General features: G+C 38.8%; 1 protein-coding gene across 2 annotated transcripts in view; it reads right to left on the bottom strand.

The window, feature by feature from the left end:
• The window catches only part of runx1t1 (RUNX1 partner transcriptional co-repressor 1), a 64,753-nt gene that overhangs the window by 29,871 nt on the left and 16,473 nt on the right, over window positions 1-18,409 (bottom strand). The window contains exon 1 of one of the 2 annotated variants that reach the window (XM_088928762.1): window positions 7,593-7,702. The exons of the other annotated variant lie outside the window; for it this stretch is intronic. The gene's annotated coding sequence lies outside the window, so the exon portion shown is untranslated. Of the gene's footprint in view, window positions 1-7,592; window positions 7,703-18,409 lie in introns of those variants that run through there. 2 annotated transcript variants of the gene reach the window in all.

Raw genomic sequence — 18,409 nt, 5'->3', positions numbered from 1 at the left:
AATTAGTTGGGAGATTTGAGATTCCATGATTCAAAACTATGCACTGGAAAGTCTAGATGTCATTTAACTTTAGTACTGGATTGAAGGAATAAGTAAGTAAATTAAATTAAATTCAGCAAGATCTCAGCCAAATTTGTATAGTATCAGAGTGTTTGGTATAAAGCCAACACTTCACACTAATGTGTGTATTCTTTCATTAGGAGGTTTCTGGAAAACATAAATATCACTATAATGGGCAATATGCCTTCTCAAAGAGGATAGAATAATATATTTATACATGAAAAACCAAAATTATATAAGGGTAGATTGCCTTTTATTTTTTTATTCTCTCATTCATTCTTATTACTATGAATGTGATTCCTAAAAAATCATATTGATTGCTTCGTGAATGAAATGAAGTAAAATAATTTTATCACCACTTTTTTTTTCCTGTTGCATGAACATGTCTATGATCAATGCTCCATGGCGACCACAATGAAAAGCAAAAACTGGGAAAGCCTTTTGTTTATGGTCTACAACTCACAGTTTACAATTTTACATTTTAATTGTGTAGAATGGGATCCACATCTATTGCACATTGCAATTATTTAAAATACCCGTAAACAACATATGTACAGACACAAACATGTACATAAGCAATTCCAAAAATAGCTTGGAACTTTCAGCAGTATACAGATATGCTCAGTATTAGGTTCACACTGTGTGGAGCATTGGTCAGATCCGAATACCACAGTGGGCTTGAAAACTTGAAAACTGATTGTCTGATTGAAAACTTAACGTACAGTAGTTAACATTCACACAAAAATGGCAGAAAGCATGAGATTTTATTCGTATTTTATACCTGCGTTATCTAATTATATCGGCCAAGCTCTTTTTCTATGAAAGTGTTTTTTTTGTTGTTTTTTTTTACAGAAGTGAAAACTCCAAAAACAAATCTCTGGTGGACTGGTGACCCACCCAGTCACACTCTTTCCCTGCACTTCTTGCTTCCGGGACAGGCTGTAGGTCACTGCAATCCTTACTAGCGATAAATGCCTTTCAGATAAAGGATGAGTAGATTGAGACAACCATAATAGAACAAGAAAGAATACTGCATCCTGGCTCTGTACAGATACAAAGACCTCCAAAACTACTGAGACAGCAAAGTACAAACTTATATTTGCTTTACAGTCAGACAATTAGCATTTGTTCTCATATGTATGAATCTTAAGTAGAATACAATACACATTTTATTTTTCAGTAAATTGCAAAACCATTTGATAATCTTGAACAAATTCATACTTCGTTGTCAACCTAGTAATGTCAAGTATCCATAACTACTGGAGTAATGCTGTAACAGACACCATTTCCATATCTCACAGTTATCTCATCTCTTTGAGGTAAAAACTCCATGAATCTGTCAGCCACTGAGGTCACCACAAACTGTGTAATTATTCTAGATGCTTTGCTGCAGCCACTTTGAGTTCTTGTCCGTCTTGTTTTAATAATAATAATTGCTTACACTTACTATATATAGTGCTTTTAAGACACTCCACTCAAAGCGCTTTACAGGTAACGGGGACTCCCCTCCACCACCACCAATATGCAGCCCCACCTGGATGATGTGACAGCAGCCATAGTGCGCCAGAACACTCACCACACATCGGCTATAAGTGGGGAGGAAGAACAGAGTAATGAAGCCAGTTCATAGATGGGGATTATTAGGAGGCCATGATTGGTAAGGGCCAATGGGAAATTTGGCCAGGACGCCGGGGTTACACCCCTACTCTTTGAGAAATGCCCTGGGATTTTTAATGACAACAGAGATTCAGGACCTCAGTTTTACATCACTATACTGTGGCATTAGGACCCACACAGACCACAGGGTGAGGACCCCCGGAGGCCCCACTAACACCTCTTCCAGCAGCAACCGTAGTTTTTTCCAGGAGGTCTCCATCCAGGTACTGGCCAGGCTCACACCTGCTTAGCTTCAGTAAGCTGCCAGTTGTGAGTTGCAGGGTGATATGGCTGCTGGCTGTTTTGACTCTAGCTTTTCTTTTAGCATGTAAACTCCATGCTCATTTCGATTTAAATCCGGAGAACAATTTGGGTACCACCACCTTCAACGTATTTTAGAACTTGCTCAGAAGTAAAAAAATATGAACCAGGAAGAGCTTTGGAACCATCTTTTTATGAATAAATGAGACCAAGATGAACCTTCATCGTAGCGATAGAAATGTTACACTGTGGAAAAAAAGAGTCACTGCAGATGTCCCAGAGAATAGTACCTCATCTGTAAATCCTGGTGAAGGTAATGTCATGGCCACCCTCTGGAACTGATCCTTCTTTACTAAGAATGTAACCAATGATAGCAGCAGAGGAATGGATTCTGAAGTTTACAGAAACATTCTGTCTGCTTCCATATTCTTTCATATTTATTGGGCAGTGCTTTCCCATGGAGCATTACAATGACACTAAACATCCAGCTAATTCCACCAAGGAGTTCATAGGGGAAAAAAGGTGGAAAATCTTATAGAGGCCAAGTCAAGGTCTAGATGTCAGTCCAAATGAGCATGCATTCACATGGCAAACAAGAAACTGAGGCTAGAGCACACGAAGAATAGGCAACGATTCAACGTGTTAGCAAAACATCTCAAATAGTTATAAGGGTTTGGCAAGTCCAACGAATTTACCTCGGTGGTTTAGCAGCAGTTCAGTTGCCTCAAAGGCAAATGCAACCAAACAGACTTTTACACTCAATTTTACAATTTACTTAATGTCAATGCAACCCAATGAAGTCTGGGTTGAACACACCAAGTATGTTTTTGTTTTATGATCAGATGTAGGCAAGAAATTACCAAAAAATAAAACCTTATATTGCACTTAGCATTCATATGAACAATTACAAATACAAATTGCTTAACTATGAAGCAAGATTAATAGATTTGTCTTCGTTGCCTCAGTACTTTTGCGGTCACTGAATGCGACACATCCAACAAGAAGAGAAACCAAGACCAAAGTATCAAAAGTTTATAAACTTAATCTTCAAGTTTTAAAACAGTTAGTGGTAATTGTAAAACCAATAACTTTCATTATTATGAAATTAGCACAGTACTTAAAATACAAAGTTCGGAATTGAGCCAAATGTGTTCCTCAATATCCTTCAAGATCACCGTATCACCCAAAATTTAGGACAGGCAAAACAAACTTCACACTGTTACTCTACCTCTTACAATACAGCTTAATTCCTTAAGCTTATAACAGACTAACGTATTTGTGATACAGTACCAGGAGGCCTTTAATACAAAAAAACACAAAAAATAATATTTCTTCTTAGGTGGACAAGGTTGTGTTCCTCACAAAAAAACGATTTTAGCAAAATGCTTCCTTAACATTACCATAGACTTCAAAATGTGTTCAAGCCTGTTAAGACCCAAAAGTATTTTTGCATGCAATTCTAAATCAACACAACAAACACAATATGCAGACAAAGCCATGAACAGTACATAAACATTTGTGTCCAAGTCAGTATTTGCATCGACGGGATCCAATTCAGACGGGTTTCAATCAATCAATAAAGCAGGAGAGAAGAGAGGAGTCATTTATTTTGATAGGTTTGCTCTTCAGAACTACATCAATACGAAACAAAAGCCTGGCAAAAGCGGACCAAGAAATCCGTTGACTTCCAAGTCATATTCCTGACAAGAAAGTCTTCTTTCTTATCGCAAGAAAAAAAAAACCAAAATACCAAATCATGACAGATTAAAAATAGTCAAGACAGGCACAAGTATGAGCACAACAAAGGGGAGGAGACTGGGAGGGAGAGAGAGAGCGAGCGAGCCGGAGAGCAGATGATTAAAATTCTGAAGCAGTTCAGAGAGATGGGGCGGCTCAATTGGTATGCAAGTGACGTTTCTCACCCTGAATGCGTTATGAACTTGCGGCACTCTAATACGCCATGCAATCATAAGCACCAGATGGAACAGTAGGCCGTACATGTCCCATCAAACCCCAGCTTGTCAGGAAGATGTATTAATGTACCCTCTCCGTTTTTTTTTCTACACAATCCTCACTGCCGTCCCTTTGGACTTCCACATTTCTGAGCAGTCGGTTCCCTCCCTGCTCCCCGAGCACAGCTCCTCCAGGGCTGCCTCATATGCGCCAGGTGGTGCAAAGAGTCATTTCATTCCATCCTATCAAATAAGGTGAGGGCAGTGGGACTGCGGCAGACTGTGCTCACTCAAGGGTTACCAGATGCAGCAGCTAACAACCTGTGCAGTTTAATATTTAAAGAGACCGCGCTCTTTTCTCCTGTATATATATATTTTTTTCTTCAGAAGTTTGAATTCTAGAAACATAGAAATCGAATGAGTTGCCAGCCACTTACCCAACACACAAAAAAAAAAATCAGTACAGCCTGCATTTAAGAATGTTCTTCCACAGTCAAGTTCAAAATGCATAGACTTTTAAACAAAACTGAAAGCTAAATATAATTACCATATGAGGTTTTTTTCCAGACCCCCTCATCTCACTTTCTCTTTCGGCAGAGAGACAGATTTATTGCAGAATCAGTCAGAACCGGCTGTTGAAATAACCCCCCACTGACATTCAGAGCACAGAAAGGCCAGAAAACACTGTCCTGCAGAAACTCTGCACAGCTCTAGAACAATAAGAGTTACCACTACCACTATTATTATAGACTATAAAAATAGTGAAAAGTTTTAGATTTTAGATTAAATCGGCAGACGAAAACCTAAAAAGAACCCCTGTTCTTCTGCTTGATACACAATCAAGGGAAAAAAAAGAGCCACCATTAAAATGAATTGGTCTTAAATTAAAGAGATCCCAAAACTAAGTCAATATATCTCTTAAAATTACAAACATACCGCTGGTAGCGACAAAGAGAAACGGCCAGCATCACATTAAAGACATGAAGAACTCATGACAACTGGAGTCTTATCTAAACCAACAAATCTTTTTTTATAATAATGGTACTTTCAGTGCCTCCCTGGCAGTACCATGTGTGTCTCCGTGTAATAAGCAGCACTTTAGCGACGGCGTACTACAGCAGGAAAGGCTCTTGTACAACAGATGATGGGCCTGGACACACAGCTTGACATCAATAGGCCTCCCAGTTTGTGTGGAGATATGGTCACATTCTAGCCAAGAAGGCTGGGAAACTGTCCAGTGAAAACACTTCAATTAAATCAGCATGTTCTTTGTAATTTAATTCACGTTTGAGGCACCCCCAACCCCCCACACCTCTTATACCCATGGTGCTTACCATATCTGCGATTACAGACGTCCTTTCCTCAGCTTTGACACAAGCATTAAAACTGCAAATTGCAGTCTGCTATCTAAAACATTAACTGCTATATGTCACTGGTAATTTTGTTACTCTCTCCTGCAACAATCACGCACATATGAGCTCCAATGTTAAAAGGAGTCAAGTACACCACAGCTATAAATGCCAAATCAATTTTCAACAGATAATAAAGAGGTTCATGTTTTACATCAGTGAAATGCTATTTTACTACACCAAAATGTGAGCTAATAATATATTACCCTGCTAAATGGAAACACAGATATGCTGTTAAAGTGGGGGGGGGGGGACGATCTGGCGGCAGAATGACGGTTTATTTCTGCTGGGACCCCGTCTGCAAGTGTTTTGAAAATATCACATGACAGGGGCCATGTGTTAAAAATTATAGCCAGTTAAGTTCTCTGCTAAGAAAAATATGTAGACAATTTATGAAATGCACTCCAGGATGGAGATGTACTAAGTAGAACCAGATTTGGAAAACAACCTCTTTTTTTCTTTTCTTCTTTCTCTGAAACCTTTTAAAAAAGCATTTGCAGTCACATCTGGCAAGCAGGAGCTCTTGGAAAGGGTGGTCTGACCTAATGCAAGGGCATTTCAAATAAGAACAATATCATTGGTGTGCAGCAGTGGCCACAGTCACTAATGGCTCTTTCAATGGAACAGACTAGGGCACTGCTCAAGGCAACAATAAGACATTTACTAGCTGACATTGGGAGCCATACACATTAATTACAACATGTGCTTTGTTGTAGTACCTATAATGATCGAACTAAAAAACAAAGCAAATGTTACTTTATAAGAATATACTGTATAAAAAATTATAAGCATACACATATTTTCCCTTTTTTCGGTATGCACCCATTTCACTCCTGCCAAGAATTTATTCAACACCTGTCTCTTCTGAATTCAGGGAATAAAACGCTCATCTACTGTTATTTTGGTGGCACAATAATTTGGAATTTCGGGTATGTACAGTGAGCATGTCTATGAAATGAAGTCTGTATAAAGTTGAAGCAGAAATGCAGTGGCTTGAATAATCAAAGGCAAACATGACAGTCTAGCAATATACTCCAGAAGAAAAAATGTCTCTGTAGATAATCGTTTGATAATGTACTAGTGCCATTTTATTTTAAATTTAACTGCAAACACCACATTATTCATCCCTGTGCTTTCCACTCTGAGTAACAATGTCTGAAAACTAGCAACAACAAGCATAATAATAAGGGGAATATCATACATTTAACATACCACGTCAAAATCTAACCACAGATGGACAACAATTTCTTTATAACAATTACAAGAACTGAACAGATTGTCAGGCAGTTCATTCTAAATAAGAGTAAAAAAGTGCAGATGGATGTCAGAAATAGCCAAGTGTCAGTTCTGCTCAAGTATCCCCAAGCTAACACATGCTCATGGTCACAGCTGTTAGGTGCATTCACAGTATTACAGTACAATGGTTTCTTAGCACCAAAGACTGACCACACATACACAACTCCACACTTCTTAAAACACTGCACAATTGAAAAACCACAACCAACACAGAGTTCCGCAATGTTGTTTAAAATTGTTCTTACCTATAGAGCTGGGCCTTAATACTTCTATATTATGATACTTAATAATAATAATACTTTAGAATACTTAATACATTAAAAATACCTCACAGACAGGAATTCCACATGACATTGAAATAAAAAAATGTTGATGAACCCTTTTCCCCCCATCACTGTTATAACATCCAAGCAACACCACACAAGTCCAAGAGCAAACCGTCACCAGCTCAAATTCGTTTTTGCTTTTCGCATTACAACTAAACCAATTTATCCAAATGATAAGTAACACAAAAAAAACCCCAAAGAAACCCTATGGGAAAACAACTGAAAAATACACAGTGATGGATATACAATGCCTTATTTCTATTTTTTAAGAGAGTGAACTAAGCAAAAATACCTTCACTATTCCACCTTTTATTTTACCTTCTAAATATCCAGCTCCTAGACACTAAGCAAGTATAAAAAAAAACTGCACCCAAGAAGAGTTACTTTCAACCCCTGCAGTACCTCCATGGATATTTCATACGATTTTCATTTGATCATCTTGCAGCTTTGTCATTAATCCTCTTAGCATCCTAGTCTGTAAAGCACCAGCTCTCGCCACGCCGCTGTCCACAGGAACAACAAACCTGCTATTTGCAGAGTACAGATCGCACATTACTCACAACAGCCCCTCGGACTCTGAAAGCAAAGAAAAAAAAACGGTCGCCACAACGACAAGCAGCAGGACTACGTACTCGCAAGCAGAGCAGCAAGTTAAGCCAGCAGACACGGTTCCAAAACACCATCTGCAAGGTGAACGGGCTGTGCAGTCTCTTCAGCTTGTCCTCCTCCAGTAATCCCCATTAGCAGCCAGCTGCAAGCTTTCTTCCTGCCTGTGTTATCTAGAGACTGGGTGTTTTTATCAGCCACATGACCACGTCCAATCCTCACATAAACTGCCAACACAATCCAGCAGCCAGAGCAGTCTGCTAACAAAACACAGCAGCACATCGCTATCTTGCTTGCATTGCCTCCTCAATCTGGAAGAATTTAGTCCATTTTCAATTTGACGCCTGCTTAAGAACGTGCCTGCGTTTCTCTGCTTGCACAGGGTCAGATGTGGAATTATGCAGGCACAGCTAACAGGCCACTACTGTTTTCATTCATAATTTTTAAAGGGCAAAAGAGATGATAGGGCACTACTTAATACCTACCCTGTACAACATCCCCCTTCTTTTTTATGAAGTTGCATCCAAATAACCAAACTGCTGATAAATGAGTTATAAGTGCAGTCTGCCAATTTAATTATACAACGGAATTGTAGACCATAAAGTAAGAATCAGCACCAGCTGGTTTTTGAAAAAAAGAGAATATACCAAGAGGCACTAAAAGCACAACAAATGATTATTGAAACCAAAAGCATGTTACGTTTTTAATACTTCTCAGTATACCTACAATCCCAAAGAAAGCATTCACCAAGTGCCAACAACATTGAAGTAACATTGTTCTGTAACTGAATGGTAACTTCATCAAAATTAAAACTCCCACCTCCCCGCAGAAAAAAAATACTAACGAGCTTCTTTCACAAAAACTGCAAGAATGTACAGTAAAACAGAGGAAAAGCACTGTCCAATTTAACCTCACCACAGCGCTAAAATCTGGGCTCACCTGGCATCCCGTAACCAGACCCGAAGCTCACGACAAGACTCCCCTCCCACACACACACACACAGACGTTTGTCGGCGTGTATCTCAAGGCAAGTGGACTCCGAGCTCTCTGCCCCCTGCTACGGAATTATCACAGAAGAAGGCGCAAGGGGCCATCGGGGCTGGCGGCAGCAGCCTAGCTGGAGGGAAGAGACCGGGCGCGTGCGTTTTTGCCAGGCAAAGACAGATGGAGAGCTGACACTCCGTATCGCACTTGGAGCAGAAATGTGAATGATGACAGGAGCACATGTGGCCTTGAACTGAGCCCAGTCTCTTCAGGCAGAACAATGACAGGGATGCATGCGCAAATTATCTCAGCCCGAGCCCCCATCTCAGCTGACTTGTTGGAACCATACATTTCATGGCAAAGCGTGAGAGGGGGGTGTGAGAGAGAGAGAGAAGAAAACAAGAAGTGGAGGGAGAGTGAGAGAGAGCAGAAAGGAATGTGGAATGCAGATCAAAGAACAATTTCCTGAAACACGCCACCTTTGTATACATTTTCGGTGCTCCATAATGTTTCTTTCTCATCTGTTTACCATTTAAGGTTTTGCTACAAAAAATATTCTAGGAAGTATCAGTTTCAGTATTGATTGCACACGCTTGGCTAAAACATCTACTGCTATAACATTCCAAAATTAATTTCTTTAGAAGGTGTGCCTGTAATTTAATATGCCTAAGTGTACTGTAATTAAATACAGCAGCAAAACATTTACTGTGTAAAACCCATGTATTGCTAAGCACCTTACTGAAAAACAGCCCTTAGTACAATTCTTTTATTTTCTCACTTTAAAAATGGTGAACAAGGTTTTTTAACAAGCCGAAGCTTCTTATGTTAATATTTCTTTTTTTAAAATTGTATTACTGCTTCTGAGTTCAAAACACTTTAATCGAAAACAGTTGGGAATTTCCAAGACAGATGACTGCAAGTTATTCAAGCTACAAACACTAATTTTCACATTGCAATACCATCTAATATTACTTTAAATATTATTACAAAATTACACAACCATGTTTAAACAATGTTTAATCAAAGAATCTAGTGGGGACACCACAGTTATTTTAATGACAATATTATGAATTTCATTTTGCTTTCACCTTGGGAACATATACTGTCTCGCAAAAGCCTTGTTTAAAAAAAATCAATTTTGTGCCTCATAACAAAGGATTAATATCTCCTTCTGCTCTTCTGTTTTAACTCTCTGGAGTGGGGCAGCCCCTCCTCTCCTTACTCCCAACCCTGGTTTCTTTTCGTCTCGAGCTGCCTTCACTGCATCTGATTAACATATGTCTGGGTTCTCATTCCCTGTCAGCTTGAATGCATTTCTTCGTGTAGCCACCTTAAACTGCTGATGAATTCCATGTGGGAAAACGGGGGGAAAAAAAAACTGACCATTTTTTTTCCCTTTAATAATATGCCCTCTCCTTGCTGATGGAACAGCCTGTGGCTCCTTGACAAATGGTGTCAGTTAGTAAACATTTCAACAGTGATGTAGCCTGCGAGCCTCACCTAATGCAACAGAGCTCTTAAAATTCCCCTATTGTCAGAAGAGCTGAGAGCTCAAGAATAGCAATGATTGTGACAGTCTTCTGACAAACGGCAGCAATCATTCTTCCTACGAGGATTCATCCTTAACAGCCCAGACATCCTGCGAGAGTACCCTGCGATTTTATTTCCTTTTGTCTCTTACAACATTAGACATTTATCCAACCAAAAGCTACAACTGAGTATGATTTAAATTTTACATAAAACCAATTCATAATTCTGTAAATAGTTCAGAAAAAACGCACTAAGAATCACAATCACAATTTCAATACACCATTGTTTACTGACATTATGAAAAGTCACAGAAATTAAAGCTTTAATAGAATTTTATTTAAAAGTTTCTATTCCTGTGTGAAAAGCAACAGGATGCAGATATTTCAGTTGTTTCATACATGTATTTCATTAAAGCAGAAACACAATACTTTATTGTAACTATTTCTTAAATGAAAATTGTTTGTAAAAGGGTAAAAAATAGGACAAGGGAAATTAAGTTTCCTTTGCTTATGGATTCACCAACCCTACTCCAAAGTTACAGTATCTGCTCACATCTGATATTATAAACTGTAGATATTTCAAACGTTTGAACCTAAAACAGGTAGGTTTAATAAGAAGCTAACTGCAATTAAATACAGAAAATGTATAGAAACAGACAATAAAACAGCAACACAGAACCTAATGTATAAAACATTTTTCTAAAACATTTGTACCATTTTAGTACTAAAAGCATTTATCTTCTTTAATACTATTAAGTGACAAGAACATCAAAACCTTTTAAAAAGAATTATTCTAAAACCCAAGCACGAAAGCGTGCTAAATCAGACGATTTTTCAGCTCTCCTCTGGCCGTAGCAATCTTTGCGTTAAACTGCTGCATGTCAGCATGGCCTCTGGAGATTCTCACCTACAAGTCTGTCGGAGGAAGGAGCTGACAGAAACGTCCTGTATCCCACACTACACCATTTCAACACTTCCACACTTCACACAATGTCCTACACCTGCACCAGAACGTCCTCTCATTAGATTGAAAAATTCACAAGTCTCACAGCAGTCCATCATTATTCTCTGCCTAAAGACCCTTCCATTCATGGTTCTTATCTGTACTGCATAAAAAAGTTGTAACATCTCTCCCTACATTGAACTGCTGCTACTGCAAAAAAAAAGAAAGAAATCAAACAATTCACTTGCGGCAGCAATTTAAATCTCATCTGATTATTTAGCCTCTGCTGTTCTGCACAGATGATGCAATCCTATTACACACAGCAATGGCAAAAAAAAAACAGTGCCCGTTTGAAAATATTTTTAGAGTCCAGACAGACAAGTACATAACATATTTATAAGTAACAGCCGCACACACTTAAACTATCAAATCATCACTTACCATTAGACAACTGAAAGTAGAAGAAATGCATTTGCTTCAGTTAAGCATCTGCAAAATAGAGAAGTTGCAGTGTCTGAATTAAGCCTTTTCTCTGGGTCTCTCCAGTTTTCTCCTCTACTTATAGCCCCTCTTAGGATGATACAATGTGAATTCATGACTCTGCTCCTTGGGTATTAAGTGAGTTAATTTAAAAGAGCTGCGACCTCATTGATTCCATTTGAATGCAATGCACCAAACCAAATAGTCTTCTCCTGCCCCCATCTGCCTGCCACCCTCTTTTGAATGCACTGGGAATTAATAGTAAGATATATTCAAACCAGCCAAATAAAAGCCACTCATTTAAGCCCGGGCTGCATTAACAGAGTGAAAGAGTAATAAAAAGACAAAAAGACAAAAAACAAAAACGTGGGCAAAGGAGATTCGAATAGAGCATTTTACTCCAAGAGCTAGCTTTAACAAAGCTGAATGGAGCTCATTCTGACTTTTTTTTGTGCAAGACTTGATAAACTGAATGCCGTAGCACTCCATGATGAGCCAATGAGTTATTGATGAATGGTCACCACAGCCTCCCCCTCTCATGGTGGGTCTCTTGGCTGGGGTGGCGCACCAGCTTGGAGGGGCGGATTCACTAATGTCCGAATTTCCACACTTGCTTGTTCCTCTTTTTTCTCTCGGACCACTGGCCTCCAATCAAGGCCTACGGGGGAAAGCAAGCCTTTGTGGTCCAGTGGTAGGGAACAAAATGGACGAATTAGCTGTGCTTTCATTCGCCCCTCTTTTTTTTGCTAGACCCCAAAGGGCTTGATTTTCCACACAGCTGGAAGCTATTAGTGTTTTCTTAAAGAATCCCACTGGCAAGAAAGACCCACCGAAAGGGAGCACTGTCAGGGAGAGAATGGCTCATGTGTTACTGTATCTAGAACTAACCAAGGGAGCCTAACTATATTTTTTTAACAAACGGAGTCTAACTGCCAATTAAGTCAGTACAAGAGTGTGATAAATGTATAGAGGCAACGGAGACACTGGATCATTGCTGATGTCTTGAAATACAAAGAACTACAAAGCACAAAAACAGTGATGAAGAAATAATGACAAAGACACCTCTCTCTCTTTAAGCAAAACATGTTTTCTTCAGGCAATACCAATACTGAAAAATATCAGTCATAATGACTCGAAAGAACATTACAGTTTTAAAACTATTTAGAAAAATCATTGCGCAATGTGCATGGAATCAACTCGTATAAACATTTATCATATTTGTTTTAAATGTAGTCATGCAGTTTCTTAATTTGTGATTTTCCATCCACACAGGGCCAGTTTAATAAACACTGGACCTATATAAGTTTTTATACACCAATTAATCATTCTTTTCAAAGCCACTATTAATTACCTGTAAAAAGCTTTTTTTTCTGGTATGTGTAGAGGTAACATCCTCACTTCATTCTGCACACAGTTAACACAGAATTTAAAATTAGACTGTTCCGTTGATGTCTGCAAAAATCTCATTTTCTTACTTTCTTACCTGCGCTATTAATTCTTATGGTCAAAACTGACAGCACAGATATTTGAAATTTCATTTTTGTCAGCTGGATGGTGGACCATTAACTATAAGCTACTGCAGTATTATTATTATTCCAAGATCATTTGCAAGATTTCATATCCTTATAAAAGGGTATAAACACATCGTGCAATCAACTGCAGCAACTGACAAAACTGTAGGGGGCTATTTACACTCTCTGAAGTTGTGAAAATAAGATGCAACCTGAGCACAATTCTCTAAGCCTGAACTGGAGCATGTCTCCGATACTGTAAAGAGCTTACATAGATTTAACAGGTATTGTGTTGGAGATAAAATGCTTTGTCACACTCGCATCTCCCCTCGCTGACTGATGAAGAGTTGGTTCTGTTGAAATGCAAGGGCCATAGTGTATGCTCCAGTGAACTTTCCCACCTCCCAGCAGCAGAGACAAAAACCCGTAGCTCTGCTTCTGTGCAGGCTGCCATCTGGACAGCTTTCTCTTAATGCTTGCCCTGCACCACACTGCAGGCAAAATTTCAAGGCTCTGTAGTTCTGTGGAGCTATTCATGACATACCAATTTCACATTTTCTGCTTGTACGCTCACAACAATAAATGCTAATGAGGTCAACAAACGACTTTCTGTTAAGAATTACCCTCCACACACACACAAGCATATAAACAAACACATGCAGACACACTGCTTACAGTATGTCACTCATTTTAAATAAAAAACGTCACTTGAATATTTTTTACCGCTAAAAAAGTATAATTTAAAAATGCACCATGCGGTTATTGTTTTTGCATTCGTATTGCATGTTCTGCAATGGAATTATTTAGATTAAACATTCTCATACACTGCTTAGCATTTTGTGTATCTAATACCGTAATTCTGCTGTTGTGTTTAATAGGATTTTTGGCTCAGACAGTTCCCTGACCACTCACTGACATTTGAACAGAGGCCAAACAGTCATGATAACATACTATAAACAGTCACTTTCCAGTAATTCTGATGAAATACTATAGTCCTGTGGTATTAAGGGCAGGAAACAATTTCATTTATTTTAAAGAACTTTGATTTTTCATTTTAAAACCAAGCAGCAGCCATCACTATTCTACTTCCAAGCACTGGTAAATTTATACTCCTGAAAAATAGCTCTGCCATACTGCACACAACCTGCGCCTTTCCGACAATGGGATTCTGTCATTCACTAGGTGGAGCTAGAAGTACACAGCACTGTGACATCCTCAGTTCATCATTATTTACTCTATCAAGCAGTGGAAAGCAAGGAATAATCATAATTAGCAGCTAGTCCTCCCTGCATGCATAAACTGTCTACATTTCTAGTCAAACTAACAAAACACAAACTACTTTCAAAGGTCTCACTGCTGCAGTATCAGCCAGTGCCTGGCTGGTTTTACCCCTTCTTTGTGTAAAGTACTGCTTATCACAGATAGACACCACATGCAAGTGTCCAACATTCCTTTGATTTTAATACACTTGATCATTGATTATCTGGCACCCTAGGGCAGTAAGGGATTGCTATATGTTCTGGAATTTACTACAGGCTTTAAGAACAGCTTATTTTTGCACATTTTATAACAGTGCTTTTTTGCGTTTTGTATGTGTTTTTCATTGTTTTGAATCGTTCTAAATAAAGGATGAAGTGCTTTAAAACACAAACAAAATACATACCTTTAAAGCATAAAGTGTTGTAGAAACAATTCTTCTTACTATAACCATTACTTCAGCTTATTTAGAGCCAAGTACAAAGCATTTAATGTAGCATAATATATAACATAACATAATATTTAAGGAGAAATACAATAGTCTGTAAACACTTCTGTCAGATAAACGTTTGTGAGAACAGTCTGTAACTGCCAGAAAATGTTGGAAACCAGACTATTGATTATCTACTTTACTTATCAAATAAATACTTTGCAAAGAAAATCCTCAGTGGTACCTAACCACTGTGTTTACTCAGTGTACAGTATGTCAAAACATAATAATTTAGACAAATAAAAGGGTCTTGAAATTTCACATAGCTCACAGTCGTGAGATCTTTAAATTGGTAGGACTTAGAAATAATTAATTTTCTCATTAAATCCCATTTTCTTCACTTTGCTGCAAACTAGAGTAGTCCAGACCATTTGAAAAGTTAAATTAAAATCAGGAAGCCCATTCCATTTAGTGATACAAATACCAGGGCCTGTATCCCATCAGTTTTCCATTAGTCCCTTCGTTAATTATTTTGTTTTAGATGGTATAACGTAAAACCAAAATAAAAAGGAAAATAACTTCAGAACAAAGCAAGACATATTTAAATCATGTCTTCCCTTCATGATGAAAATTCCCCACCTCACTGCAGAGAAATCCTTGCATGTTGCCAGACTGCCTTTCTCTCCAGGTCTCGATGTGTCAGCTTTTGGTTCTTAGCAATACCGAGGCAGTCACGTGCTCCACTATTCCCATACTATTTTTGACAGAAACAAACAAGCACATCTGTCAATTAAACTGAAGATTGGACAGCAAGAAATTCAGCGCTTGCAGGAACTTCTGGCCACTGTATTGCCGATAAAATTGAAGGATTTCCACTAAGATTTCTTTTTTGTTCTACGTTCTTAAAAAAAGAAAACAACAACAAAAAGAAGAAAAAAAACAGACAAATCTGTCAGTGTAGCTGGGGTTAGTGCTCAAGAGTGCAAAACTGACAGGAACCTCAAATTCCTGACCCAGCCCTCTTCCACACAATGGCTCCTGAATGGAAGGAACCTGACCCAGGCAGAGATAGCCCGCTGTCAGGAACAGGCCCTGACACTGCTGGGCCGACAGGGCCCGCCTTGCAGGATGTCAGAGTAACAGACTGGTGCCCCGAGATATTAGATTTTCACACACTCAGTGCCTGGATGTTTTGCTCTTCAGGTAATTAAACACGGAAGCCAGGCCGGTGTGTACGAGTCTGACCCGGTTGCCGCGGCTCCACGGCTCGGCATATCTGTTTCCGCAAGACCTGCCTGGAGCATCAACAATTCTTCGGATTTCACACACTCCCACTGCCCAGAAACACCCCCCCCCCCCCCTCCAAAAAAAATGATGCCGTCTAAAGGTTTAAAAGTTTTTTTAATTAAAAAAATTAAAGTCGGCAACCTCTCTCAATGCTATGCAAGTTTTCAAAGCAATTTTTAAAAGTTTGCTGCCATGATATTCTGAGCACTGTTTGCTCCTTTTTTTCCCCCCCAGCCTAGCAACACATAAAGGACCGTGACTAGTGTTTAACTTGATACACCTTAAACAAATACTCCATCCCTCCATTTTCGCACCGCTTTGTCCAATAAAGTCGTGGGGGAGCTGGAGCATATCCTGGTAAGCAGCGGGCACAGGGCAGGATACACCCTGCACGCACACAGACGCAAACACACTCACACCAGGGTCAGTTTTCCCCCCAGTTTTCCAATTAACTTATCAGCATGTCTTTGGACTGTGGAAGGACACCAGAGCTCCTGAAGGAAATCCCATGCGAACACTGGGAGAACATGCAAACTCCACACAGACAGTATCTCAAGAACTGATCCCAGGGCCCCGGAACTGTGAGGCTGCAATGCTCACCTCTAGAACACTGTGCCACCTCTACAGATATTGTTTTACTGAACTATTAAAAGACAATGAAAGTGCGCCAAAATTTGATTTTTTTCATTTACAGCTTTTTACATTGTTTCTTTTCCATTTTGGAGCTCTCAAGGGCAACTTTCGCAAATACATATGTGAGTGGTGTATCTGTTTTTTTTTTACACAGGGTTCTCCGCCTCTTTCTGAAATATGTTCACCTCCAAGAGAAAACTATTCATCGGTCTCACTCTGGTGTCAAGAGATCGAAGCTGTAATGAGGATCCCTATTGATCTTAATTTGTATTAGTTTTATGATTGATGTACTTAACCTCCCTGATATTAAGGTAACACTTTGATCTTCATATTTCTATTTTAACGATAAAGTACAGTACTAAAGAACCATCACTATTACATTGTTTATTAAATGACATTTATGCATTAGAGAATCATGGGTTCTGTGCTTTAAACTGTAGGACTGCTACACCCGCATTTATATAGGTACAGTTCTAACAATGTTTGTTAAAAGATCTATAGATTAAATTAAATTGTGCATTTTAGTCTTAAATATGCTAAACAACGAACCATTTCTAATACTATAAAGACCTCTACAGGAAATGTAGAAGAACACAACAAAGGAGTGTGAAACATCCTCGAAACAGAGAAACACTGGAAAAACAGCTTTCTGATGTTGTAAAGCTACAGTAAATAACTGAAAAAGGCATCACTCTACCTCCTTCACCTTGTTGAACTTTAAATCACTAACTAGAAAAGAATGACAAACATTTACACAGTTACAGTGAGATCGGGGAAATTTCTTCACAACATCCATTTAGATTGCAGGGCACATACTGCAGTACAGTACCTGGTATGATTACGTACCCTAGTCAATGGCGTCCCACTAGATTCTGGGCCTGAGCCCAAGCTGCCCTGATGGAAGATGTGCAGGAAGACCTTGAGCCATGCCATTGCTTACTGCCTTACCTCAGGGGACCTTGAGGCACTCTGTAAAGATGTTAGGCCTAGCTGTCAACCTGCTGTGGTTTCCATGACAACTAATAATGCAGATGTGATTCGCTGTCTCCAGCAATCCAAAATACAAGATATGGAGGGCTTATTCTGACTGCGTAATGCGCCATACAACGTTACGGTCATTACTGGAAAATCTTAAAAAATGGATTACCATAAACGATGAATGCGAACATTTGGTGGCAGAATGTTTCGTTAAATCTTCGAACCAGATCAAAAATAAAATACCACCTCAAAACATGTGCGGTTATGTTTGACTAAAGTAGCGACAGACTTTTGAGTTTACTATTTAATTGAGTAAATACAATCTAGGATTAATATCAAACAGCATCTACAAAAAAAGCAATGTGATGCTTTACAGAGACACCTTTTTGTAGAGTACCCACTCTGGGATACCACTGCACTGGATTTAGAATATATAACTAATCTACTGGTGTTAAAACCATCATCTATTCAATAGATTAAAAAAAAAGTAATATGAGAATATGAGAGGAAAATGTGACATGTCTAAATGTTCTCCAGTTCTTGATGGCTTAATGCATAAGCAAAACCCTTCAAGCACTGAATAAATAATTTTGATTTTTCAAAATAAATACATTTAAACTTAAACTACACAACACAGAGACTAAAGAAATGAGCGCAAAGTCTGTATGTTTACCTCACAGACATACGGCCTTGGAATAATGCATTCTACTTAAGTACACATCTTATGAAACCGCAGCAACAGCAGGTCTAAATAAGATTCATGAGGACTACGCAGTATAGGCGCATATTGTTTCTCAGTGTCCAACACAAA

This window comes from Atractosteus spatula, chromosome 12 (assembly GCF_055471065.1).
Source record: "Atractosteus spatula isolate fAtrSpa1 chromosome 12, fAtrSpa1.hap1, whole genome shotgun sequence".
Lineage (NCBI taxonomy): Eukaryota > Metazoa > Chordata > Actinopteri > Semionotiformes > Lepisosteidae > Atractosteus > Atractosteus spatula.
The sequence above is the reverse complement of the archived record's forward strand: the minus strand, read 5'-3'. Positions and strand labels throughout refer to the sequence as shown.